Source organism: Schistocerca americana, chromosome 6 (genome assembly GCF_021461395.2).
Source record: "Schistocerca americana isolate TAMUIC-IGC-003095 chromosome 6, iqSchAmer2.1, whole genome shotgun sequence".
NCBI classification, from domain to species: domain Eukaryota; kingdom Metazoa; phylum Arthropoda; class Insecta; order Orthoptera; family Acrididae; genus Schistocerca; species Schistocerca americana.
Genome location: NC_060124.1, coordinates 148,100,257 through 148,127,598, shown reverse-complemented (window position 1 = coordinate 148,127,598; position 27,342 = coordinate 148,100,257).

Genomic DNA, 27,342 nt, shown 5'->3' with positions numbered 1-27,342 from the left:
AGTGCCGAAGCATAATTATACTAAAATTTACTTGTCCAATCAGCCCAAGGACATACTGCCAGTCAGTATGATTCGTAAAGAATGTAATATCATGAGTAATTTGTACCCTAATGACAGATGAGTCCATAATTTATGTGTAGGTCTTCGTATGGTGGGTCTAGGTTATGGAACTGTAGAGATTCCAAGTAAACCAATACATCTTCCTGTGATTGTTCAGACAATAGACCACATCGAGCTATACATTATACAAAACAATGCAAACATAGTTGATTTTCTCGGTAAGGGAGTTAAGGTACATAATCTTCTGAAGCATAATAGTAGGTATTAAATGTAAATACCTTAAACTCAGCCATCAGGAGACTACTTTCCAGCGGAAGCTGAATGTGAAACACATAAGGAGCACAAGTTTTCTTTCTATACGCGGAAAGGACATTTACACCTATAAAGGTTTCGGAAACACCAGAGAAAATATGCCTTACATGCAAGTCATTCACTTTCCTGTTTAAAGAAATAAGGTACGAACTTAATGGAGCTGAAATAGACTGCACCAGAAACGTTAGTGCTATACTGACTCTCAAGACATATGTCTCCGCAATGACATGATGTCTGAATGACCTAAAAATGTTGAATGGTTCATAGACAGATTGGTAGGTAACTCCTTTAGTGTGTGTATTCCATTCATAATGGTAATGGGATCCTTTTAAGAATGTAATCATCTTACTATGAACGCTAAGCAGCAGCTGATTCTGTTTCGAAGTGCCACTGATTGTACACTGTGTGATCAAAATTATCCGGACAACCTCAAAAACATACTTTTTTCATATTAGGTGCACTGTGCTGCCACCTGCTGCCATTTACTCCGTATCAGCGACCTCAGTAGTCATCAGACATCGTGAGAGAGCAAAATGGGGTATTCAGCAGAACTATCGGACTTTGAACGTGGTCAGGTGATTGGATGCCGCTTGTGTCATACGTCTGTACGCGAGATTTCCACACTCGAGAACATCCCTAGGTCCACTGTTTCCGATGTGATAGTGAAGCGGAGACGTGAAGGAGCACGTAGAGCGCAAAAGCGTATAGGCCGACTTCGTTTGTTGACTGACAGAGATTGCCGAGACTTGAAGAGCGTCGTAATGTGTAATAGGTAGGCATCTGCCCAGACCATCACACAGGAATTCCAAACTGCATCATGATCCACTGCAAGTTCAATGACAGTTAGGCGGGAGGTGAGAAAACTTGGATTTCATGGTCGAGCAGCTGCTCATAAGCCACACATCACGCAGGTAAATGCCAAACGACGCCTCGCTTGGTGTAAGGAGTGTAACCATTGGACGATTGAACAAAGGAAAAGCGTTGTGTGGAGATACAGACACAGAACGCAATGTAGCAGTGATGTACAGCATAATGAAGTTTGAGAGACTAATCAGGAAAATTCAGTGACGATGGAGGTGAAATAGCGAAGTCCAGAGCAATCAAGAGATGCTACTAAAGATTCTGCAGTAATGAATAAATCAGTATGCAGTTCTGTGGAAGAGGAATGTACATCTCTAAAAAGGGAATTCACGGATTTTGGAAGAAAACGCTTAGGTACAAGGCAGGTAACTGCGAAGAAATCACGAGTAACACAAGAAATAATTTAGTTCGATGGAAGAAGTAAATTCAGGATTTCACGAATATAATAATACCAGTCACGTATGGATGAAGTGATAGGAAATGCAGGGAATCTAAGGCGGAATGGCTGCATGAGAACTGTGAAGAAATATAAATGAAATGACTGTCGGAACGACTGAATCAGCATATAGAAAAGTCAACACAAACTTTGGTGAAATTAAAGGCAATGATGTTATCATTAAGTGTGCAACGTGAATTCCACTGTTAAGTGCAGAGAGAGAGCGGACAGGTGAAAAGAGTACATTGAATGCCTCTACGACGGGGAGTACTTGTCTGATGACGTGATGGAAGAAGAAACAGAAGTCGACAGGAAAGGCACAGAGGATCTAAAATGAGAATCAGAATTTAAAATAAAGCATCGGACAACGCATCATCAAATAAGGTGGAAAGAATAGACAACATTCCATCGGATTTTCTAAAACCATGTGCGGAAGCAGCAACAAAACGACTATTCACGTCGATGTGTAGAACATACGACACTGGTGATATACCAGGTAACCTTCTGAAAACATCATCCACACATTTCTAAGGATAGACAGAGCAGAAAAGTGCGTAAATAATCGCAGTATCATCTTATAAGCTCATGCATCCATGTTGCTGGCAAAAATAATATGAAATAGAATGGAAAAGAAAATTTAGGATTTGCTAAATGATAGTGTCACTTTAAGAAAGGAAATGCTGACGTAGCGGCTAATAATGGAAGTAAGTCTGAAGAAAAATAAAATCAGGTTTATAGGGTTTTTCACCCCGTAAAAAGCGTACGACAATGTGAAATGCCGCAAGATTTTCTAAACTCCGGGAAAATGTTGGAAGGTATAAGGGAGACGTGTGCTATATAAACGTACATGAGCACTGATGGAACAATAAGACTGAAAGATGAAGACCGAAGGCTCGGATTAAAAAGAGTATTTTGCTTTTGGCCCACCCTGTTCAATGTGTACATCGAAGAAACAATGAGTGACTCAAATACACGCAGCAAATAATTCGTAGGATGTAACGATTACTCTGAGATGAAGAGGATGACACAGGGAAGTAATTCGTTTTGGGCCTTCGCGCGGCCAGAAACTGGTTATAAGACTTATGACTAAAGAAGAAAAGAAGAAAGATGAAGACTGTTCAAAGTAGGGTGCGAATTATCGCAAAAATTCCTTGCGATCACTGCAGTGTACGCATTAACACTACACGATCATCTCATAAACTACACGCCGCTAACAGGAATTGTACAATGTGTATTAATGTAGAGGTATCCTACAGCATGTGGAGCATCATACAATAATGCATGAAAGAGTGAATATCGTTGCAGACACAAAGGGTATTACAATAAGTACAGACAATTTCTGTTTCAAGAAGTTGAATTCATTGCATTCTCTGAAACTAGACAAGTACTAACTAGGCATTCCATAATCGTTGCTTCGTCCAAACCGTTTAGCTGCGTGCCGTTGCTAAAACTTGAGAAACATCGGCTTGGTTGACACGGTCTTACCCCACAAATCACTGGGATGGTGAAGGAGTGTCTTATGAAGATCTTTTATCATCTATCCGAATGCATGATCATGAAGACAGCATCGTTTACGTCAAAGTCTGTGAGAAGATGTCCTCGTTTCCAGAAATTTATAAATGTGCGTCTGTCCAGTATGTGGAATCACAAGAATGCCCTGTTATCGAGTAATTACAGAAGAATTACAGACAACATGCTTTTATGAACTATTAAGAAAACGTACAACTATTGTTGAATTGGCTTACCAATAAATGAAGTGCCTTTTATTAAAAAAAATGCTTTAATTTTGTTTACCGACAACCTATTTCTGTTTTGCCTGCTCACTTACACTACTTACACTTTTCAGGTAAGTATTTCCTTTGACTGTTTTCACTGCTCTAGGAGATGAATACGAAGACCTGTCTCGAGCAGATACAGCTGTCGCTGATGACCATAGGACCTGGCACCATCTGGCACTTACAGGCATCAGCAGGGTTCCAACAGGCCTGTTGCCGCGACCTTGATTAGGTTACGCCAAATCGCCTGCAATCCTATCCTGGAACACTATCACTGTACTGCAAACGTTTGCGTTGTATCACTCGGCAGTACGCAAATGCGTGTCGGATTACAAGTACTACGTAGTGTCGCTAGGCAATATGTAAAGGTGTGTTGATGTACGTGTGAACTACAATCCACGTTCACTCTCTCAAGAAGCGGGAACTCAGTGGTACATGTAGACGAGACTATAGGCGCTCTTCTTGCTCCCACGAAAGGTAAGAACGTCAGCACTCTGTTAGATTCGCATGAACACAGCAGCCTGTCTGACGATTTCTCTCTCTCCGTGCACATGTACCTGTAACCAGATGCGTCTGCCGCCTACGTATAAGTATCAGCGTCAGACGGCCCCTTCTCATTTCCATCTGATCGGCTGTGAAACTTTCTGTGCAACCTGATTGCAGTGGTACTTGTAACTAAGCTTGTTTAACAGGCATTGAGAGCATAACATCACCGCTTTTTGATGATGACGCAATATTTTTTCTCACGAATGAGTTACATGAAGGCGAACGTAATTTTGTCTATTTGCGTGTAACTTGTTTCTCAGGTTTTCATGCAACGGCTCGTTTGTTTAGTGTACCTGAACAGGTCGATAGTGATCTATCACAACAAGCACCTACGACACCTTCCTACACTCAGAGCTCGTGGAGTTTCGGTGAGATTTTTGGTGATCCCATAACATTCCATCGACAGTCAGCAAACGGCATTTTCCGCTCCGAGCTCGGGGGGCTTTCGACAGATTGTGGATGAGGTACCGCAAGTAACGAGACCATTTTTTTGTACTCAGAGCGCATGGATGATGTTGACAGTTGCCCACATGAGCTACGTGAGTGTTAGTAGTACATATTACTACTACTTCTGCGTCAGTGAAAATTATTTTTCATATGGCCGCATCCAGTGCTTTATTTTGTTCTAGATGCGCTTATGCTGATTTCGCAAGCGAAATGGAAATCAAGCTAAACCGAAAAATACTATAGTATACCACAACAAAAATTAAACGTAGTGAGGATAATATGTGGCTGAAAGCACTTATTGCTAGTTAACAGATATTAATTTATATTTGTGAATTATACTGACGAGCGAAAACACTATGACCACGTGCTTAACAAACTGTTGGTCCATCTTTGGAACGCAATACGTCTCCTGTTCTGCTTATGGTACATTCGACAGCTTGCCGGTAGGTTTGTGGAGTTGTGTCGCACCAGACATCGAAGTGCAAGTCAATAATTTCCTCAGAAAACGGCAGGCAGCTGACTTGTGTATATGGTGATGAGGCCTGATAGCTACTGCAAATGGGTTCCATCGGATTCACATCAAGCCAATTTCGTGGCCAAGACTTCAACGTGAGTACTCTATCATGTTCCTCAAATCACTCTAGCACGGTTTTGGCTTTGAGATACGAACAATTAAGCTGCTGGAAGATGACTTCGCCAGCGGGTAAGACATCAAGCATCAAGAGGTGCAGGTGATCCACAGCTGTCAGCGTATCTTCGATTACTTCCATAGGTCCCATGTGAGCGCAGCAGAATGTCTCCCATGGCGTAATACTTCTCCCAGCAGCGTGCTTCCTTGGCGCTATGCACATCTCGAACGGCCGTTCTAGTGGATGACGGCATCTGTGGAGATGAATATCGACCCGGTATAGCAAAAACGTGATTCATCGACGGGGTGATGTGTTTCCATTGATCCACGGTCCAATCTTGGCGATCCAGTGGCCACTGCAATCGTAAATGACGAAGTTATTGGGCCAACACTTGATCATGTAGGGATCATCTGCTGCTCAGCCCCATGTTCAACAATGTACGATGAACTGTGAGCTCAGTAAAGATTATGCGTGCACTAGCATTACCGTCTTCCGTCTGAAATGTCACAGATCGCTGTCGCTACCTATCCTGCTTCACAGAGTAGTCAAGCCTCCAAATCCCAAGTTCTGTGAAAAGGTGCGGACGCTCAACCACTTGTGCTGGTTTCCTATCGTTCTGTCAGTTTCTATAGATATTTGCTACAGTAGCACTTGAGCATTGGAACAGCTACGCCATTTCCGAGATACTCGTTCACGGGATCTAGGAAATCATAATATCACCTTTTCCAATGTCGCCTGTGTCAGTGTATTTCCACATTTGCATACCGTGTCGTAGCTAGAATGACTCCGCATCCGTCTTTGATCCACTTATATACTTTCCTTACCGTGTCACCTTTCCGTAATGCCACCATTTAACATCCAACCTCGCGGTGGGTAGTGGTCGTAATGTTTTGGCTTATCGGTCTATATGTCTATTTGTTGTGTGTGTGTGTGTGCACGATACTTACAAATTCTACTTCTTCCACTGCAGGAGGGCTATTGGGAGCTTCAGGAGGTGACCTTGGAACATCACGGCCGAACCCATCATTGACAAAGACGTTGACGCTTGCATCACTTCGGCCTAGCAGTAGCTGGGGTCTGCAGTGGACGCCTCCTTCACTTCGCCCAGTGTCTAGCAGAAGGAGAGCCAGAGCCTGCCTTGTTTACCAACATGCAGCCACGTTAGACTACTCTGTGCCTGCTGGTGCTTTCAGAGGTAAGATCTTGCAGTCCGTTGTTGATAATTTCAGTGCTGGAATTCAAGATCCTCCTACTTCTTTTCGTGCTTGCCAAGCCGCGTTGGAAAGGGTGTTTCATGAAATCATCAACACTTTACTGTTTCACACCATCAGTTGCAAGACAGTTCTCAATTGTGAGTTGTCCCACCCTAAAGACCAAAGACTACAAGACTACAAGAAGTGCCTCTTCGCTGATGACAGGTCTCCTCATATGGTGCATCAGGAAGTCTTTCGATCAAAGGACGATGAGACGCATACTGCACTGTAGCTGAAAGTCAGTCTGTCGCACCATGGCGACATATCGTGCTTATCTGTGTTTGAGATCGGCACCCACGCATTCTTCCTCTATATGTTTTCGGTTTGGGTGATTTTGTGTGTGTGTGTGTGTGTGTGTATATATGTGGGTTGGGGGGAGGGGGTCATGGATAGAGGAAGCGTTTGTCATAGGTGTGTATGTATATGAATGTGCTCTCAAATTGTTTATTATTATGTGAAGTACGTACATAACTTCACAGATTGTGTACTTAAGGATATTGTACCCATAATTGTATGTTTGTGTATGTGTGTGATTCCGTACGCACTGTAAATAAAATATTGTGTAGTTGCTCAGATGATGTTAAGTAAATCAAATCATTCTGCATTTTATCAATCTCTTTTAAAAAACGTACAGTATACAATCATCCTCTTTTTAAAAAAACATATTATTCTTTTAATAAACTATGAGTTAATGCGCTGTAGCTGAGTTACTATTATTTGATTCCCTCTCCCCTTTATAGTTATTGCAGGATGGAAGCTAACAAGAGCAATTTTATAGAACATCTCGTTGTTTACAAACAAAATCACTCATTTTTTACAGTACTGTCAAAATAATTGTTTATATATGCTCTGAATTCAGCCCGAACTGTATTCAGGGCTATAGCTGCAATTACGTACATAGGCCTCCCATAGTAAATTAAGCAACCACATATTTAAGAGTTACAGGCGTAACACTATGATACGGTGGGAGTACAGGCATTGATGCTGTTTACGCTGTTGGTGTGTAAGTAAATACTTAGTACGCCAGTCTTACATGCGTTCGTCAACGACGCAATGTATCTGTGGCAGCATACTCTGAAATCAGGGCAACCACAGCCTGTATATATCGTTTTGAAAATATAAGATCACTTTCACTGTAACTCCTTTGTCAGTCGTCACGATCGGTTTCCAGCGTTTTACCTGCATCATCAGGTGCAATAAATTCTTCGTATTCCAGTCGAGAAAAGAGAATGGGATGACCAGCGATGATCATCAGAAAATTATCGCCAAGTATCGGACGTTAAACCTAAAATTACATGCAACGCTCCCATAATGATGTTTCTAACAGTATATGGTGAGCTAGCGAGAACCCCATATACCGAAATATGGGTCAAGGCGCCGACCATATATGGTCATCTACGGGATAATGTTAAATCAGAGAGCTAACGGTCCGTTATTAGCCCATTGCAAGCACGCGCACTCGATTGTGTACTAACAGGCTCCGTGTTAAGTCGCAGCTAATTGTTGCCACGCATCCTGTAAGTAAATTTATAATTCTGGACTATATTTCTATACAACGTTATACACCTAGCTATGTGAAGATGTCAGGTTCACTTTCTGCCGTGATTCATTTGGTTGTCACTATGTGTTGCCTATTCCTGATTGTCTCTCCGTTATGCATTTTTCTACTTCATAAGTAGATATATTCACACCTCATTCCATGTTAAGTTATGGACCCTTGTATCACCAAAGACGTTCCTCTCCAGGTCAGTAACATCTTGACTAATGATACACTCGCAGACAATGTCGTACAAGGTGCCGGTGACTCCTCCTTCACAGATGCCTGTGATGCATTGTCGTGTTTCCACCAAAGTAGCTGGGATATGGACCATGTTCCGAAAGGTAGTGTGCAGCTCCCTTGGTCAGAAGGAAGTATGATATTCTGGAGCTTTCTTTAGTGTTAGGATGAAACTGGTAAGTTTCTCCCACAGCCCAGATTACTTGCCATTATCTACCAATAAATGGCTTTATTTCCTTATTGGATGTGGAATCCATATTCACACTTTTTTAGCCAGTACAGCATACATTTCTTTCTTGAGGCTGAGTCCAGAGGTAGCATCGCCTCATTCAGTGTTGTTCTACAAGAAACAGTCAGACGTAAGCGTACGCTTCTCTGTGCTTCCCGTAGGGCCTGTGCTGTTTTACCTTAAGAACTCTATTAACCCAAAGGCTTATCCCTAGTTCACTTTAGCTGTTAAAATTCCATTGTGCTACGTTCGTATTGCACTCAGTGGCAGCTGAAAGCGTTTTTTCCCAATTGTTGCTATTTCGTTCAGGATTTTAATTCCATTTTGACTGATGATTTGTATATGTGCATGAAAGTTTAGCTTATCGTCGACATTTATACTCCTTTTACTTTCACACGTACGTCATTTTTTTGATAGTGCGATGTTCCAATTTTGATAATGTTCCCTTTAGGAAACATGTAAACCGTTTTATGTGCTGCTATCGTTAGACAATTTTCTGTGTACAAATTACTTAGTGGATCAAGACTTTCCAAGATATTTCCTTCTAATTTTTACCCTTGTGCAAGCAAACACTGTAATTATCAGATTGCCTAAATAAGGAGCGCTTCTTCTTCTTTTTGCTATGTCTTGAAACTGCTTCAGTAATGGCTATAATCCAACATCCCAAAAGTCTCGACCACAAACAAAATGGTGTTGGAAGACTTTGTTCACATTGTCCACGAGTTTTTTCCCCAGATTATACTAATTGCACTGGTATATCCTTGTAAGAACCTGATAGTGTGTCGACGCACCCATTTTGTTGGACCTTAATAGTTACACAGACATCAGTAGACGTCGTATCTAACACGCAGTTAACGAAAATGTTGAATCAAGTATGTACACTGAAGAGGCAAAGAAACTGGTACACCTGTCTAATATCGTGTAGAGCCTCCGCGTGCAGGCGGAAGTGCTGCAGCACGACGTGGCATGGACTCCATTAATGTCTGAAGTAGTGCTCAAGGGAGCTGACACTATGAATCTTGTAGGGCTGTCCATAAATCCGTAAGAGTACGATGGGGTTGACATCTCTGCTGAACAGAACGTTGCAAGGCATCCCAGATATGCTCAATAATATTCATGTCTGGGAAGTTTGGTGGCCAGCGGAAGTGTTTAAAATTAGAAGAGTGTTCCTCGAGTCACTTGGTACGAATTCTGGATGTGTGGGGTGTTCGATTGCCCTGCTAGAATTGCTCGAGTCCGTCGGAATGCAAAATGAACACGAATGGAAGCAGGTGATCAGACAGGGTACTTACGTACGTGTCACCTGTCCGAGATGAATCTGGATGTACCCAGGGTGACATATCACTCCAACTTCACACGCCCTACACCTTCACAGAGCCTCCACCAACTTGAACAGTCCCCTGTTGACATGTAGGATCAATGGATTCATGAAGTTGTCTCCATACCCGTACACGTCCATCTACCCCATACAATCTGAAACGTGACTTGTCCGACCAGGCAACATGTTTCCAGTCATCAACGCTCCAATGTCGGTGCTGACAGACCCAGGCGAGGCGTAAGGCTTTGGGTCGCGCCGTAATCATGGGCAAAAGAGGGTATTTTGGCTCCAAAAGCCCATATCAGTATTGTTTCGTTGAATAAATCAGACACTGGCACTTGTTGATGACCCAGCGTTGAAATCTGCAGAAATTTGACGAGGGATTGCACTTCTGTCACGTTTAACGATTGTCTTTAGTCATCGCTGGTCCATTCCTTACAGGATCTTTTCCTGACCGTAGCGATGTCAGAGGTTTGATGTTTTACCGGATTCCTGATATTCACGGTATCGGTACACTCGTGAAATAGTCGTACAGGAAAATCCCTGGTTCGTCGCTACCCCGGGATTCTACACTGCTGGCCACCGTAAATGCAACACCCTGCAGGAAGCATCCGATTCAAGTGAATTTTACACCATGGGTTTGCAGCGATGAGAGATGCAACTGATTAGAATTTCAGCGCAGACGCACATCACGCGCGCCTGTGGCGCCACCTCATAGCGCCAATTAAGGCTTGGAGATTTCGACGAGTGTACGTTCGACACGTGTGTTTACCTTTTGGTTGTTTCACAAGACGATCAGTTATGCCTCGTAGACAACAGCGAACATCTTTTGATCACGTATCCGAGTTCGACAGTGGTAGGATAGTGGCTTACCGAGATTGTGGATTATCATACAGAGAAATCGCTAGTCGTGTTGGACGAAACCAAACAACTGTAATGCGGGTATGTGACCGTTGGATGCAGGAGGGTACGACGGACCGACGTGGTTAATCGCCTTCACCTCGGTGCCCCACTGCACGTGCTGATAGGCAAACTGTGCGCATGGCATTGACGGATCGCTCAGTGACATCCCGAACCATAGCACAGCACGTTGCATCTGTAACGCATCATCCAGTGTCTGCGCGTACCATTCGACGCCGTTTACAGCAGAGTGGTCTGTCCGCAAGACGTCCATTGCTTCGTCTACCATTGACGCAGAACCACAGACGTCTCTGTCGCCAATGGTGTGAAGACAGACGGATGTGGACGGCAGAATGGAAAGACGTTGACTTTACTGGCGAGGCACACTTCTGTCTGCAGCACCACGATGGTCGGATTCGAGTGTGGAGACACCGTGGAGAGAGGATGCTGGACAGCTGCATTATGCACCGCCACACTGGTCTTGCACCGAGTACTATGGTATGGGGCGGTATTGGATATTACTCTCGCACGCCTCTAGTACGCATTGCCGGTACTTTAAATAGCCGGCGCTACATATCCGAGGTGCTGGAGCCACTTGTCCTTCCTTACCTTCAGGGCTCGGACACAGCCATATTTCAACAGGATAATGTGCGACCACACGTGGCACGCATTGTCCAATGGTTCTTCGTCAATAACCAGATTGAATTGCTTCCCTGGCTGGCTCGCTCTCCCGATCTTTCGCCGATAGAAAAAATGTGGTCCATGGTTGCTCAACGAGTGACCCAGATTACATCCCCAGCTGCCACACCAGATGATCTTTGGCAACGTGTGGAAGCTGCATGGGCTGCTGTACCCAAGGAACACATCCAACGTCTCTTTGACTCAATGCCGAGACGTGTGGCAGCGGTGATCTCCAACAATGGCGGCTACTCTGGCTACTGATTCTGGCAGGAACCACATGTCACAGACGTCTGTAAACGTAATCATTTGATACTTGGTCAACATGTTATCTACAAAATAAATCTTGTTGTGCTACCTCTTGTGTTTCTTGGTGTTGCATTTACGGTGGCCAGCAGTGTATGTCCCATCGTTCGACCGGCGACTATAACACCACGTTCAACCTCACTTAATTATAGGTAACATAGCACTGTAGCAGCATTAACCGATCTAACAACTGCGCCAGACACTTGTTGTGTTACACAGACATTGTCGACCGCAGCACCGTTTCCTGCCTGTTTACGTATCTCTGTATTCAGGTGCCCATGCCTGTACAAGTTTCTTTGGCACTTTAGTATGTGCTAACTCTGCTTGACCGTTTGAGACCTCTCTTGCGAAGGGGGCATCACAAATATTGTCAATTACTTGAGTGAACTGATTGAACTGACTTTCTGGAAACTCAGACGGAGATAGAGACAAAATTTCAATCATCTGCATAACATACACTCCTGGAAATGGAAAAAAGAACACATTGACACCGGTGTGTCAGACCCACCATACTTGCTCCGGACACTGCGAGAGGGATGTACAAGCAATGATCACACGCACGGCACAGCGGACACACCAGGAACCGCGGTGTTGGCCGTCGAATGGCGCTAGCTGCGCAGCATTTGTGCACCGCCGCCGTCAGTGTCAGCCAGTTTGCCGTGGCATACGGAGCTCCATCGCAGTCTTTAACACTGGTAGCATGCCGCGACAGCGTGGACGCGAACCGTATGTGCAGTTGACGGACTTTGAGCGAGGGCGTATAGTGGGCATGCGGGAGGCCGGGTGGACGTACCGCCGAATTGCTCAACACGTGAGGCGTGAGGTCTCCACAGTACATCGATGTTGTCGCCAGTGGTCGGCGGAAGGTGCACGTGCCCGTCGACCAGGGACCGGACCGCAGCGACGCACGGATGCACGCCAAGACCGTAGGATCCTACGCAGTGCCGTAGGGGACCGCACCGCCACTTCCCAGCAAATTAGGGACACTGTTGCTCCTGGGGTATCGGCGAGGACCATTCGCAACCGTCTCCATGAAGCTGGGCTACGGTCCCGCACACCCTTAGGCCGTCTTCCGCTCACGCCCCAACATCGTGCAGCCCGCCTCCAGTGGTGTCGCGACAGGCGTGAATGGAGGGACGAATGGAGACGTGTCGTCTTCAGCGATGAGAGTCGCTTCTGCCTTGGTGCCAATGATGGTCGTATGCGTGTTTGGCGCCGTGCAGGTGAGCGCCACAATCAGGACTGCATACGACAGAGGCACACAGGGCCAACACCCGGCATCATGGTGTGGGGAGCGATCTCCTACACTGGCCGTACACCACTGGTGATCGTCGAGGGGACACTGAATAGTGCACAGTACATCCAAACCGTCATCGAACCCATCGTTCTACCATTCCTAGACCGGCAAGGGAACTTGCTGTTCCAACAGGACAATGCACGTCCGCATGTATCCCGTGCCACTCAACGTGCTCTAGAAGGTGTAAGTCAACTACCCTGGCCAGCAAGATCTCCGGATCTGTCCCCCATTGAGCATGTTTGGGACTGGATGAAGCGTCGTCTCACGCGGTCTGCACGTCCAGCACGAACGCTGGTCCAACTGAGGCGCGAGGTGGAAATGCCATGGCAAGCCGTTCCACAGGACTACATCCAGCATCTCTACGATCCTCTCCATGGGAGAATAGCAGCCTGCATTGCTGCGAAAGGTGGATATACACTGTACTAGTGCCGACATTGTGCATGCTCTGTTGCCTGTGTCTATGTGCCTGTGGTTCTGTCAGTGTGATCATGTGATGTATCTGACCCCAGGAATGTGTCAATAAAGTTTCCCCTTCCTGGGACAATGAATTCACTGTGTTCTTATTTCAGTTTCCAGGAGTGTATATTACATAAGAGTTGACATTATTTGTATTAACACTACACTTGCCTTTAAATATCGATAACTGCCTCACTTGAAACTGCATTAATTGTAATATCAGAAGAACCCAATCATGAAGAAAATTTAATCTTCTTCTAATACAATCTGATCCAAAAACAAATAACTTTGTTTCACCTAAATGTTCACTTTAGATTTCTTGACTTCTCTGATTTCTCTCACTATCAGAGATGTGTTTTATCTGAACCTCGTATTTACAATAACATCGATATTGATCGTAATTGTTCAAGGCTAGAACAAGAACTGAACCCACTAGCCTAACATTTTTCTTTACGACATTTACGTCTATTTCTATTGTTTGTTACATACAATTAAGCATACGTACTTCATCTGAGTCAGGAGACAATAAAACACGCCGACAGGATCTTCCACCGCGCGACAGTCATCTCGATGCTTGGCGGCTGCGCCGAGGATACTGCAGTCGTCATGATGCTAAGCTCTCCCACAAATGAAACAGATACAAAGCAAACCTTTCAAATACACAGTTACAATATTAAAAACATATTCAAATTACACTGTCAGAAATTTTACTTAATATCTAGCGTTATCCCCGCAGAATACATGCAGTGATTACCTGCAAACTGATGGGTGGGAGGCACTGTATAACTCTCTTGACATTTGGTTACACTACATCCTCCACTCCCTAGCTTAGTTTGTTAGGTATTAAGCCAATATTATCCCCTCTCTGCCTTATTTTAAGACTTATTTCAATCTTTTGTGTCCCTGTAGTGATTATTAACGGCGATCATTCAGTACTGCGCATCATATACCTTATGCCATCGATTCGACTTAACCTATCTTGAATTGTTTCTCGAGGTCCTAGCTCGCTTCTTAATCATCACTACATAACGATATCACTACATAACCATATATTTTCCCCACAAAACAACTCTTGAAAGTTCTCCGTTCACCATCTATTATTATTAAGTTAACCTTGCTCCAGTCTTTATTTTAATTACCCCTACTACAGTCATTGTTCTTAGTCTGTTAATTAAACAAGTTACTTTAAATGTATTGCCAATTTTCTCTTTATTTATAAGCTTGCATGTTACTCCTGTACGTAGCACTCAGACAATCTCATTTTACTTACGCAGCTATTACCTATATAATACTTTGTCGTGTTATAAGTTTTCCCTGATTTCAAAATGTCAGAAAAGAAATTGCAATTTGGGTTTTTGCCTGGATTCAGAGCCTGGCGAAATACCTGTATATAATCAGCTTTATTGAGGTAGTTTCTTGGACTACATCAGATTAACGCCTGTGCTACCTTCTCTTCCATTTTTCAGTTTCTATCAGTTACTTCTTTGCTTTCATTTCACTCACATAACTTCCTTGCATTCATAATGTGATTTCTCATGCATGAAATCTTGTTATTTAACTTCTCCTGTTAGTTAATACATATTAATTGACACCTAAGTTAAGAATCGATACCAGGGAACTCTACTGCCAACAATATCAATGCTTCTTCCATACAACAACAACTATTAACTTTTAACTTTCAAGATCAGAAGGCGACAAGTTCCAAGTACACACATATCAGACTTGGCGCCACTTCGGCATGTCTCTCAGGACTTTGGACAATTCTCTAAAATTAACGAAGAGGAGATTGCCAATAGTGTCAAAGTACGAGTGTTCTCCACAGTATCTTCGTTTCTCTGATTAAAGACACTATCCCTACCTTCTCGTGGACAATTACATCCCGGATGCCAGTGGTCGTTTTATCTTTTGCTCAACTCTTCTATTCCCATTACGGGGACGTTTACTATCTTCTGGGTAAAAAAATCGATTTTTTAAATGGCATTTTTGGATGAATAAAAGCGTTTAGAATCCACCCCTGAAACTGTTTTTTCGAATACGGAACGGAAATGTATGTTATTCGCGTTGAAGAAAAAATTGCACCTGCCTGAAATCAGCCTTTTATACGCACCAATCTTTTTCTTTCGGAGGACGAGTTATTGTACCGGTGCTTGGTAGGAAACACGCAAAACTCTAATGAAAGTTTGAACGCGTGTGTTTGGAAGCTATCTTACAAGCATTTGCATTCTGGTGCGAAGACTGTGGAGATTGCGACTTTCCTGGCAGTGAGCAAGTTCAACAAAGGGTATTCAGCAATTCTGAAGACCATAACAACGATGGATGTCACCCTGGGACTCTATTCGACGCAGTTCGCCAAGCATTCGGACGACCAACGGATTCAAACGGCCGAAAACCGCTTGTCACCGGCCGTACGAGCGGCTCTGGAGCAGCGCAGGATGGCCCAGATCGAGCAGAACGCCCTCTGTGAGGAAGAGGAAGGACTAGTTTGTGGACCAGGAATAGGAGATTGAACGTAAGTTGGATAATATTGCATTTATATTTAGTCAAAACCTCAAACGCTTTTTTCTCGAACAGACGTTTTTTCTATCGCTTGGTATGGTAACTTCAAATCTACTGAACCGATTGGCATAATTCTTTGTTTCCGACTAAGCTATCTAAATTGTCTAGGAGTTGTATCACTTTTATTCCGTTCCATAAACTAGAAATATTTTCACTTGGCCGACGAAGTCAAAAAATCGATGAAAAAACCCTATTTTCTTGAAATGGCCGCCATTTTGTTTCCTACGGTCCAAATAAATTAAGCGAGGTACATCTCCTATAGAAACTTATATACTTCGCTAACGTCAACTCAATTTTGATGTCATACGAGCCGGCTGACATTTGACATACCGCGCGTGGAGGTCTACATCGAAGTTTTGTTTCGTTCCGACGGCACTTCCGCGTTTTCTCTTCAACATCTGGGGTAGACAAATTTCCAGTAAGTAGAGAAAAATCAATAAACATTTTGACCAAATTTAACATTGATATCAATAACACATCCAGAGAAAAAGTATCTCAAAGAACCTGCTTTTTTCGGCCCAAAGATAGTAAACCTCCCCTTAAGCACTGGCTCAGCCAGGTCTCTAAGGTATTTATAGGACTTTACTGTCTTCCCTGCTTCAAATATTATTGTTATGAATTATTTGCTCTCTCCGTTGGCTGTCTCTTTGCTTCAATATAGGTTAACGGTTTTGCTAAAATAACAAATTCTACGTCCAGGTACTTTTCATAAATGGCTCTTCAGACATTCCTTACCTCATGAATTAGACTTTGCACCTGCTAGTAATGACCCTGCTCCGTTCTATTTCTTTACCCTTTATCAGTCAATACTTACTTCCGGTTAATTGCTTGCAGATCATTCTTCTTTTCTTCGATGACTCGTCCTCTGTGCTTAAACACTACGGGAAATCAACTCTTCCCATTATTGCGTGATTGTTTAGATTATTAACAAATAATGAGTACTAGAGGTTAACTTGTTTATATCTATGAATAACAGTTTTGCTCCTCCTGCAACGGGTGTGCTTCGCGCCCTTATCTGTTCAGAAATGACTTAAATTGGTCTGTATTATATAGGCTTTAAATGTGAGCTGATTTTGGGGCTTTCATTCAGAAGGCTTTTGTATGAGGCGATCCTTCAAATGATTAAAAAAGACTTTTTGCATTACTTCTCACTTTAAGAGCGTTTTCGGTGTGATTTAGCTATGAATTGTCTCCGACTAGACAGAGAGGTACTTTAGTTTCTTGGTTTATATTTTCAATCGGATCTCAGCATTCTGTATTAATTTCCTATACAGTATTTCAGTCTGTACCTACCAGTTCGCTCCTTCCACCGGCGGCCGCAAAAGTACTGATAATAATGGCTCCTTTATTATGCGTTTATTACTATATCTAAGGGTAATGCGCCCTTGCTCGAATATGAGAGTTCATTCAGTGTTAGGCGCGCGGGTTAGCCGAGCGGTCTAGGGAGCTGCAGTCATGGACTATGCGGCTGGTCGCTGCGGAGGTTCGAGTCCTCCCTCGGGCTTGGATGTGTGTGTTTGTCCTTAGGATAATTTGGGTTAAGTAGCGTGTAAGGTTAGGGACTGATGACCGTAGCAGTTAAGTCCAATAAGATTTCACACACATTTGAACATTTGAACATTCAGCGTTAAATCACAAATAGCACTTATCCTCCTAGTATTCGTTTTCCCTAATGATCCACGATCCAATTCGTACTTAAATATTGGAGTTCACTCAATCTTAATTCACTAGTTTTCATATAACCCCAGTATTATATTTCCAAAGTGATCCAAAATCCCGTTACACTCACCATTTGAATAAGTGAGTAACTTGTCAAAGCAGTGCCATTCATCTTTCTTCCATACATTGAACATTGACTGCTTCTGCGTCAGTTCCGTTTCTTCCAAGTATGGTATACACGAAACTACAGAACGCGATCCACAGTACGGAGGTCTTACAGTTTCCAGGTATTCGAATCCTTTTATCGAACGTCTTTCGATGGGGTTGTTTGAGTAATTTCCTCGTTGCCATATACTTGACAAAAAGCTTTTTTGTGATCGCTTGTTATACTTTGAACGATGTCTGATTACCAACAATAAACTGTGGCAAATTGCTGTATCTCTCTTTTACACATTGTTGTAACATGGTTTCAAGGTTGGTTACTTCCCTCTCAATGTTTATCTGCTGTGAACAAAAGTTAGCCGGCCTTGGTGGCCAAGCGGTTCTAGGCGCTACAGTCTGGAACCACGCGGCCGCTACGGTCGCAGGTTCGAATCCTGCTTCGGGAATGGATGTGTATGATGTCCTTGGGTTAGTTAGGTTTAAGTAGTTCTAAGTTCTAGGGGACTGATGACCTCAGAAGCTAAGTCCCATAGTGCTCAGAGCCATTTGAACCATTTGAACAAAAGTTAACGCACCTAAGCTTATCCGTTACCAGTTTACTCTTACTTTAATATCCATCGATGTATTTTCTAAACCTGCCCTACAGTCTGTTGTATGGGCTCGGATCTAGTAACTCCAGTATAAGCTTCTGTGACTCACCTTCTGATATTATTTTTCTAGAAATTTCTGTACAAGATCTGAACAATTTTGAAAACTGTGTTTATGACGTACCGCCCATTCGGCTGCTTCGGTCTCTAAATATTCAATCGCAAACTATCTTTCCTTGGTGTCGGTCCATTTAGACGGCAAAGTTCTCTCAAAAGCTCTCAAAAATATTATTGAGTGTAGTTATACTTCTGGTTTGAAACTCGGGAACCTATTAGCCACGCGAGTACTATTAAATGAAAAGAATTTTTTCCACCATTCATTTGGCAGATGTGGTTTACCCTCCTTATGTTGACGACACCCAGCGAACAGTTTTCGCTTGTCAGGGTACTACTAATTCGGTCGTACCATTCGAGAAATGATATATGGTTTCAACATCGTCCTCTACATTAATACTAATATCTATAGCATAAGGTCTCCTATATATTGTGAAGTTGGACACCCGTTTACATACTTCCTACAAAGGCGCATTTTATCATTCTATTCGCCCTGGCGGTGTTGCCTTCTCTATTACGTGATTATCATCACAGTATAAACACCCTCCACAGTTTTTAACTATTAACGTACTTAATGCTTTTAACTTATCTATTTCTCTACATTCTGCTTCCACAATATCAATAATTACTGCCATCTCCCCACTCACAAGTATTGCGTGTTCATTGTCCTCAGTGGAAGCATCCTTTATACATGCTATTTTTAGAAACACAGAAATAGCACTGACACTAATCTTACGAAATATTTAACCTTATATTCGAAGAATACATATTAAGTCCCATAGTGCTCAGAGCCATTTTTGAAGAATACATACAACAAACAGACCCCATCTATAGGCTGATAATATTATTTTTAATAATAAATGAAAAGCACCAGTTTGCTTTTTATTTATTATTATAATGTTGTTCTACCAAGAACCGACGGAAGATTCTGTTAATATAACATTATTTTTATCAATTTCCTCTCGAGCTAAGACACACGTAGTCGCAATCCACCGGGACAGATTAAGAATATCCGTTCTCATTTAAGAATTTTCTTCTCTAGCCTCGCGAATGAAGTCTTCTAGACTGGTATGAGTATTCGTAGCCTGCGGACCTATGCTTCTTAATTCTCATTTCAAACTAGTTAATTTCGATTTAATCTCTACATTAGGAATCATGTAAGTGGTCATATTTTGTTTATTATTATCTACTTTCTGGCTTAGTATTCTTCCCCAGAATGGTAATTGATCCAGATCCACTAAGCTGTCTCCCGAAATTGTCACTATTAATTCAAAACTCTGATCTAATCACTATATGGCAGACTAACAATAACCCATTAGACACAATGACGAAATTATATCAGCTTTCTCGGCATAGTGCAAAACACGTACTATTAGTCGATATGAACTGAACCCACCGAATAAATTTCTGCTCATGGTGAGCTCGCATGTCGTGAAGAATGCCACCTGACAGCAACAGCAGTCTCGCCCGGCTGTTACTACCCTGTCGCGATGCGCAAATCTCGCCACCTGGCATATCAGCTCTGTGATTTTCCGACCAGGTCGTGTTGCTTGACTTTGTAGACACCCAACATTTACCACCGGAATGCAGTGCTTTAGGCCCGTGGCACCCAGCAGCTACTACTAGGAGTGGTAAACTTCCTTACTAACGGAACTTGGTTGCCGCCACACAATCTCAGAGTCTGATGGTCGTTACACACGAAGTCAGCTGCAGCGGCAGCTACCACAAGGATGCTGGGCTGCTCACGAATTCGGCTGCCCCAAATGCCACCATCAGGATGCTGTGCCTCTCGGACGTTCCTTGCGATATTGGCTGTCCAGTTGCCACCACCAGTATGCTACGACTCTCAGTCACTGCCTGCGATTTTGGATGGCCAGGCTGTCACCGCCAGGACGCTACACCTCTCGCTCGATGCTCATGACGTCGGAATCCCTGACTGTCACCACCAGGGCCCTGCATGTCCCGGTTGTTGCTCGCGACGTGAACCGCCCCGGCTTCCACCACCAAGATGCTGCACCTCTCTATCTTTGCCTGCGACGTTCGCTGCCCAAGCTACCACCACCAGCATACTGACCTCACGGTCACTGTTCACGACGTTAGCTGTCTGACTGCCACCACATGTACTGTGCCCCTTCCGGTCATTGCTTCTGATGTACGCTGCTCTAGCTGCCATCACCTGGACGTTGTACCTTTTGACCATTGCTCGTAATGACTGCTGCCTCACCTGCCACCTCCAGAATGCCGCATTCCTCTATTGTTGTTCATAACATTGGCTGCTCCGGCTGCCCCCACCAGGGTATCGCGTCTCCCAGTCACTGCTAGCAATATCGGCTGGCTAGCTTCCACCACCAGGCTGCCGCCTTCTTAGCCATTGTTCACAACGCTAGCTGTCATGACCGTCTTGGATATTGTTTGCAAACCTGGGTGCCCAGCTGCCTTCGCTAGGAACCAGCAATTCTTGGTCGCTCTCGTGACATCAACTGCCCCCTGTGCCACCACTAGGACACTGCGCATCACTGTCATTGCATCTGATGTAGACTGCCCCCTCTGCACCACCAGATACTGCACCTTCCAGTCACTACTCGTGACGTCGGCTGCCGCGGCTTCCCCTCCACCAGTCGCAGTACTTCCGGTCGTTGTTCATGATCTCAGCTACTCCGCCTGCTGGGCGCTGCATCTCTCGATCATTACGACGCTGGCTGCCATGGCCGACTCCACCAAAATACTTCTCGTACTCGCCATCGCTCGCTGGCCGAATGATGAATGCAGTATTCTTCTCCCAACTTGCTTACATTCCTCTTCACCAGTGCATCCGGCAATGTCTATTCTAGCATCTAATGACCTCCAGTTCTTGTCGTGAGCTTCTCTTCTGCAAATTTATGCTCACGCGTAACTGTAATGGTCTTCACATGTGGCATCACCCCATTTATTGTTCGTTACTACCTAAACAGACAATATCAGTAGACGTCGTAACTAACATCTAATTGACGAAAGCTTTCAGTCAGGTATGTGTAACAACTCAGATTGACAGTTTCAGAAGTATTTTCTAGAGGGCCCACCATAACGGATTTGAAATATTTCCGTGAATTGATTATATTAACTTCCTGCTAATTAGAAAGAAGTAAGATCAAAAATAGAATCATTTGTGTAAAATCAGTTTCATAGAAATTTCATGAATTCTCAGAAGTTGTCATGTGCGTTAATATTTTTGCTCTTGCCTTGAAATGTCTGTAACTGATTAATTTCGAACTGCCATAATTGTAGTAATATCAGTAAAATTCAATCATGAAGAAAAATCATTCTTCTTTTAATGAAAATCAGATTCAGAAGCAATTGACTTTCCACACAAAATTTCACTGCAGATCTCTTTATGGTTAAACAAATAACATCTCAGTTACAGTGATGTATTTTATTTGAACGTACTCTTCATAGTAACAACTACGTTTATTATAAGCAGTCAAGTCAAGAAAAAGAACTGAACCAATTACTACTACATTTTGTTTTACAACATTGGTCGTCCATTTTTTTGATACATACAGTTAAGCAGTTACATATATAAATCAGTTTGGAGGGTGATAGCACGCACCGACACTATCTCCTACCATGTGGTGGCCATCGCCTGGTGGACAATAGCGGTCAGTGCGATTCTTCACACGTGCGCCGAAGATGCTTCCGCCTTCGTGTTACTGCGCTCTCCCACGATATGAAACAGATGCAAAAGAAACTATTTAAAGACACAATTCGAATTTTAAAACCACACTAATAACACTGAGAGTTATCGTACTTAATATTTAAAGTTATATTTGTGCGATAAAAGCGGCATGTGATTACCTAAAAACTGAGATGTTGAAACGTCCCCTTTGAACAATTATACTAGACTGTGCTTTAACTGACACACAATATTTTTAGCGCAACGCAATCTGACTTTCAAAAATCCCTACAAAAGAATGGCCCTGACTAACATTAACCTATACGTTTCACAAATCGCTTACCTCACAAAAATCTTGGTTGCTCGAACTACTGCAATACAGCGAGCGCCACTACTGCCAGCTAAATAAAAGATTCAAACTAAGGAAGGTACTAACTACTAATAGGCATAGTTAGCAAATGAAAGATTTTAATAGAGAACAAACAATGTATTTACCTTAATAGTCATAATATATATAGCATTTCATGACAATTTACAAAACTCCGCCGTCTCTCTCCCCACATCCACCACTGCTGGCGGCTCACCTCCAACTGCGCAACGCTACGCGCTGTTCACATCCAGCTGCCTAACACTACAATGGAGAGTATTACAACAATGCAAAGCAGCCACAGACTGCACACAGCACAGCCAGTGGTTTTCATACAGAGGTGGCGTTACCAATAAAAAAACCTAAACAGCCTACTTACAATGTAGGAGACATCGTGTAACTCTTCGTATTCGGTTATTCTACAGTAGGTTATTTTATAGGTAGATGAGGCAGTGTACGTCCTTAAGTCTTCTGAATAGTGAAGGCCACCATAAATTACCAAATGCTGCAGATAAATCAATGTTCATGCTTTTAACATAATTGTCATTTGAGGTGTTCAAAAAAGCATTGCATGATTTACTGACGCCGATGGATTATCTTTCCATTAAATCACACAGCAGTGTGCTCACCCCTATTATCTGTGATCCGTTTGGTGGCAGCATAGAAACTTTTCCTGTACTTTCGTTAGAACATTTACCAAAGAAGCGGGCCTATAAGATCTCTTAACTCCACCTTTTGCTGCGACCGTTGCTTCAGTTGTCATAAGTCCCTGCCTCCCCCCCTTTTTAGTATAACGATATTCGAAATGTCCTAGATTACCCATCCCGCCAGCCGTGTATCTTAAAGCACCTCTTCCAGGGTGTGGAGTTGCGCCGAACCCGGATCAAATCAGCCCGACGGATTAACGAGTTTCGGAGTGCTCGCCTAGCTGGATGTGGGTTTTAGGTGGTTTCTCACATTCCACTAGGTGAATACCAGCTTTTACCAACGTCTCAAATTAATTACACGATTCCCAAATAAGTTGTAAACTTACTCTCGCTTTCCCATGAATCACAGTACACGAAAACTGTTGTGGTACACTTAGTAGGTCCTTAGGATTAACAGGGTGGGGATTTAACGATGCCAAATCCTTTATTAAAAATACCGACCTGCCCCGGTCCGGCGAAAAGGCACGAGAAAAAGATAAAAAAGAAGATATTTTTCATTACCTGTGTTCCATTCCCCATATGATACATTTGTTTAATCTCACTGTTAGATGGGGTACAATTTCGTGCACTAGCTGATGCAATACTTGTGCTATAATTCTGTTGGTGCCCTGGTGCTTTACTGATCTTTATCTTCATTGCTGCCCGTGTCGCTTCCTCCTGGACAAATGGAATCCCAACACTATTACTCATATGCTGCTCTAGTAATTCATAGTGAAGATACCGATGTTACTCTCTGTCTTTCATCGTCATATCAAGCAGCACCAGAGTTTCGAGTAGGTACTCCTTTGATGTCTCCCAGTCTGCCATCATCATGCCTTTGGATCAAGGTTGACAATGCAGTTAGCGATCGAACCTTGTTTGTTAGTAGTTTGCATGGAAAAATCCATGTATCTGTTGCGTTTGGACCTTGATGTACACCTCCCACTTTTCAGCTCTTGTTTGGTGTAATATGTCTTCATACTGTTGTTGTACTATTCGACATAAACTCAGTCGTCACTGTCGTTCAGTTAACGGGAAGGATCCCAGCCATATCAACAACTGTAGCGTGGGACACCAGAGAATTATAAACCATTCTGAGTTCTTGAAAAATGTTGAGACCTCCTTGCTTTCCGTTTGCATCCCTTGGACCCATTCGTCAGCTTTGTGGTCAACATCAAATCCGCTTCCTTACGGGTATATCTTGAATTCTGTTTTTAAAAGTTCGGTATTCACTTTGCGTAGATTATGTAGTTGTTCGGGTTGGCTGTTAGCGTCTGTATCATTATCTGGATGTGTAATTGTAAAAGTGAATGAGATAATCGTCACCGTTTGTAAGTTCACCCAGTGTGCAGTGTGCTCACTGACTTTCCAGTTTTCAAGGGAGGTATCTATGTTTGTTGTGACACCTGCATGATTTTAGAAAATAGGCCTATCCATTCATGGCATGAAGGTCAAGTTCTTGCGTAGCGTCCAGAATAGAGCCCTCTTTCGTCATTTACTCTGCCATGTTGCAATGTTGATTTCGCATACACCTTGCAAGCATAAATATTGTTTTAAAGCTAGAACTGCTAAATGATCAGTACTCGTAGACCACCTCACTTAATGAGGAGGAAAATTCATGTTAGAACTTTTTCCCCCAAAATACTATTACGAAACAAGACAACTACATGTAACAGAAAATTAGACGTGCGTGCTATAAGAGAGGCAACGAAACAAACGACGAAAAAATTTCATTTGTATTACAAATTTCTTGCATTCTTTTATGCAATGCAATTTGCTTGCGTTCATTTCACTCACAAACACTCAAAGTACTCCTTATCCAGGAAGACTGGTGTGTGGTGACTTGCAGGTGGCGGCCTGCACCTGCTACGCTTACTATGGTGTATCTCCGATATTTGGACTGTGCAGCATCGGGCAGGGGTGCTGGCTTCAACCAGCGACATAATGGTGTGTGTTAATGACATTGCACGTGCGAGCATGACCACAATCGTTCATGAAGGGTATGCAGTTTGAATCTGTAGATGTGTTTGGTGTGTTGCCGCTAAGTACACGTTTGTTGCAGTCGAATAAATGAGAGGATATTCCCCCCGCCCCACAGGAATTGTATTTGTTTGGGAACTGTGGGAAACAGTAAGCTGTGGGTTCGAGGTTGTCTGCTGGTCCATACACTGTACACCTTCTGCGTAAACTTCTATCTCTCCTCTCCACTTAGGCTCACGAGAGGTGCATCGCTGTCCCCAGCTGCAGCTCTGTCTGGGCCGTCTGCACATGTACAGCAGCAGCCCTATTCATATGACCTCTGCATGAAACATTAGAAAAAAGGTATCCCAAGAACCCTTACATTACTTTGATACCTGCGCTCACTATAGTTATTTAGTCTACCGCTCTTCTCCAGAATGAGATCTTGAGGAAATGGAAAATCTCCTTACAGCTTTTTACAGCCAGCGCTAAGTCAAGTCAGACTGGACCAGTGCACTGTGTCTGAATCAAAATAACAAACAGGCAGAGCGACATTATTTCAGATGACATGGCATCACCCAGAAGTTATTGGTTCACCTCACTCGACTGACAAGTTTGAATCGTTAATTGAACAAAACGAGCTTGCTGAAGAGACATCTTAACATCATTCTGACAGTACAGCACAATGGTGCAAGAATGAGGGGGTGTTAATAAGAACCCCTGTCACCCCAGTGGCATGGCGGAAAGGCACCAAGCTAAAGGTCTGAAAGCCACTGTATGAAACCAAGGTGCATCAAAGGAAGCTGATGACCCCAAAAAATGTGACGAAGCACAACGTCATTGCCTCAGAGGGACAGTAATAAATACTTAGGCTCCGAAGCCCATAGTATATTTAATTACCGTGAGCGATCTATGAAGCCAACTCTGTGGCATGCTGCCTACCATTTGCCACATAACATCAACCTTCCAAATTACTGATTGTCTAGCCTACTGAACTGGCTGCTGTAAGCAGTCATCGCCTCAGCCATTGATTTGAACTCTTTGGACTTCTGCCTTTGGCTTGCTGAGAGCCAAACACATGGTGAGTGGCACACCATGGCACACCATGTTACTGTATTTGGGAGATGCTTCAAAGGCTGCTGCCCCTAACTTACATCTGTGACCAGACAATGGATCCCACCTCTAGTGGAGAGACATGCTGTAACTCTGCACTACCATCTAAATCACCTGCAGAGGTGCTGGAGTTTACTGTGTACACCCATTAGATGTCCATGGAAGTGCCCGAGTGATAAGCAGCCTATCATCTAGTGGTCGACACCACTGTACAAGCTCCCACCTATTGCATGCTGCCCTGCACGATATGACTTCATTACATTATCTGTCACTGGCCCTCACCATTGTATTCCAGTACTCTAGTCAATGACTGCGCATTTTCTGCAAACCCTTTGATAAATAACCAATATAAATTTGCTAATTGGAGGAATGATTGTAACTGCTTAACTGTCGATGAAATCAAAAAATCATACACAGCTAAAATGATATGAGGACCTATCCTCACTCCATCTTTTCTAATAGCATCCCCAAGGTAATTAAACACTGAGCAATCAAAGTGACATTTGTCAATGCACAGTGTGAGACGTGCTGTTCTTAATCAGTGAAATATTTCTGTTAGGAATTTTACTTGTTCATCTAAATTTTTAGCAAAAACTATGACATCATAAAAAATACCAAGGATTTTTTCGGTTTTAAACCTAGAAGGACTCCCTCTAACAAATGTTGGAATGTTTCAGGTTTCTTCTTTAGTCCAACAGTTATTCTGCAAGACCACATGGTGCTGTAAACGCTGTCTTAGGCTTATCTTCCAGCTCAGCTGGACCTCAATTTAGTGAAAATCACTTCTGAAATCTATTGCGGAAAGAATTTACACTGTCTCAGATTATACAAAGTTAAGGTTCTATTATGAATCATATGTGCAATGGTAATTGTATGTTCCCTGAACAACATGTGAACAAAACAGAATTAATATTCCCTTGTTCTGTCAGGTGACTTTTCGTATAATTACTATACTTGCTGACCATGAACCATCACTGTGTTCTATTATGCGTTCCCAAGCTACTGATCTAAGACTGTTCTTAGAAGGAAGGTCAGCGTTGGCCGTAATTTTGATGGTTTATTGACAGCAAAATCGATTTTCAATCACATAATGATCATCTTTATTGCTGTAGTGTACAAATTAAAACTCATAGGCACTGGTGACAAGTTATTATCAGTAACCAAAGCTATAAAACAATCAGAATTACGGCCAACGCTGACTTTCCTTCTA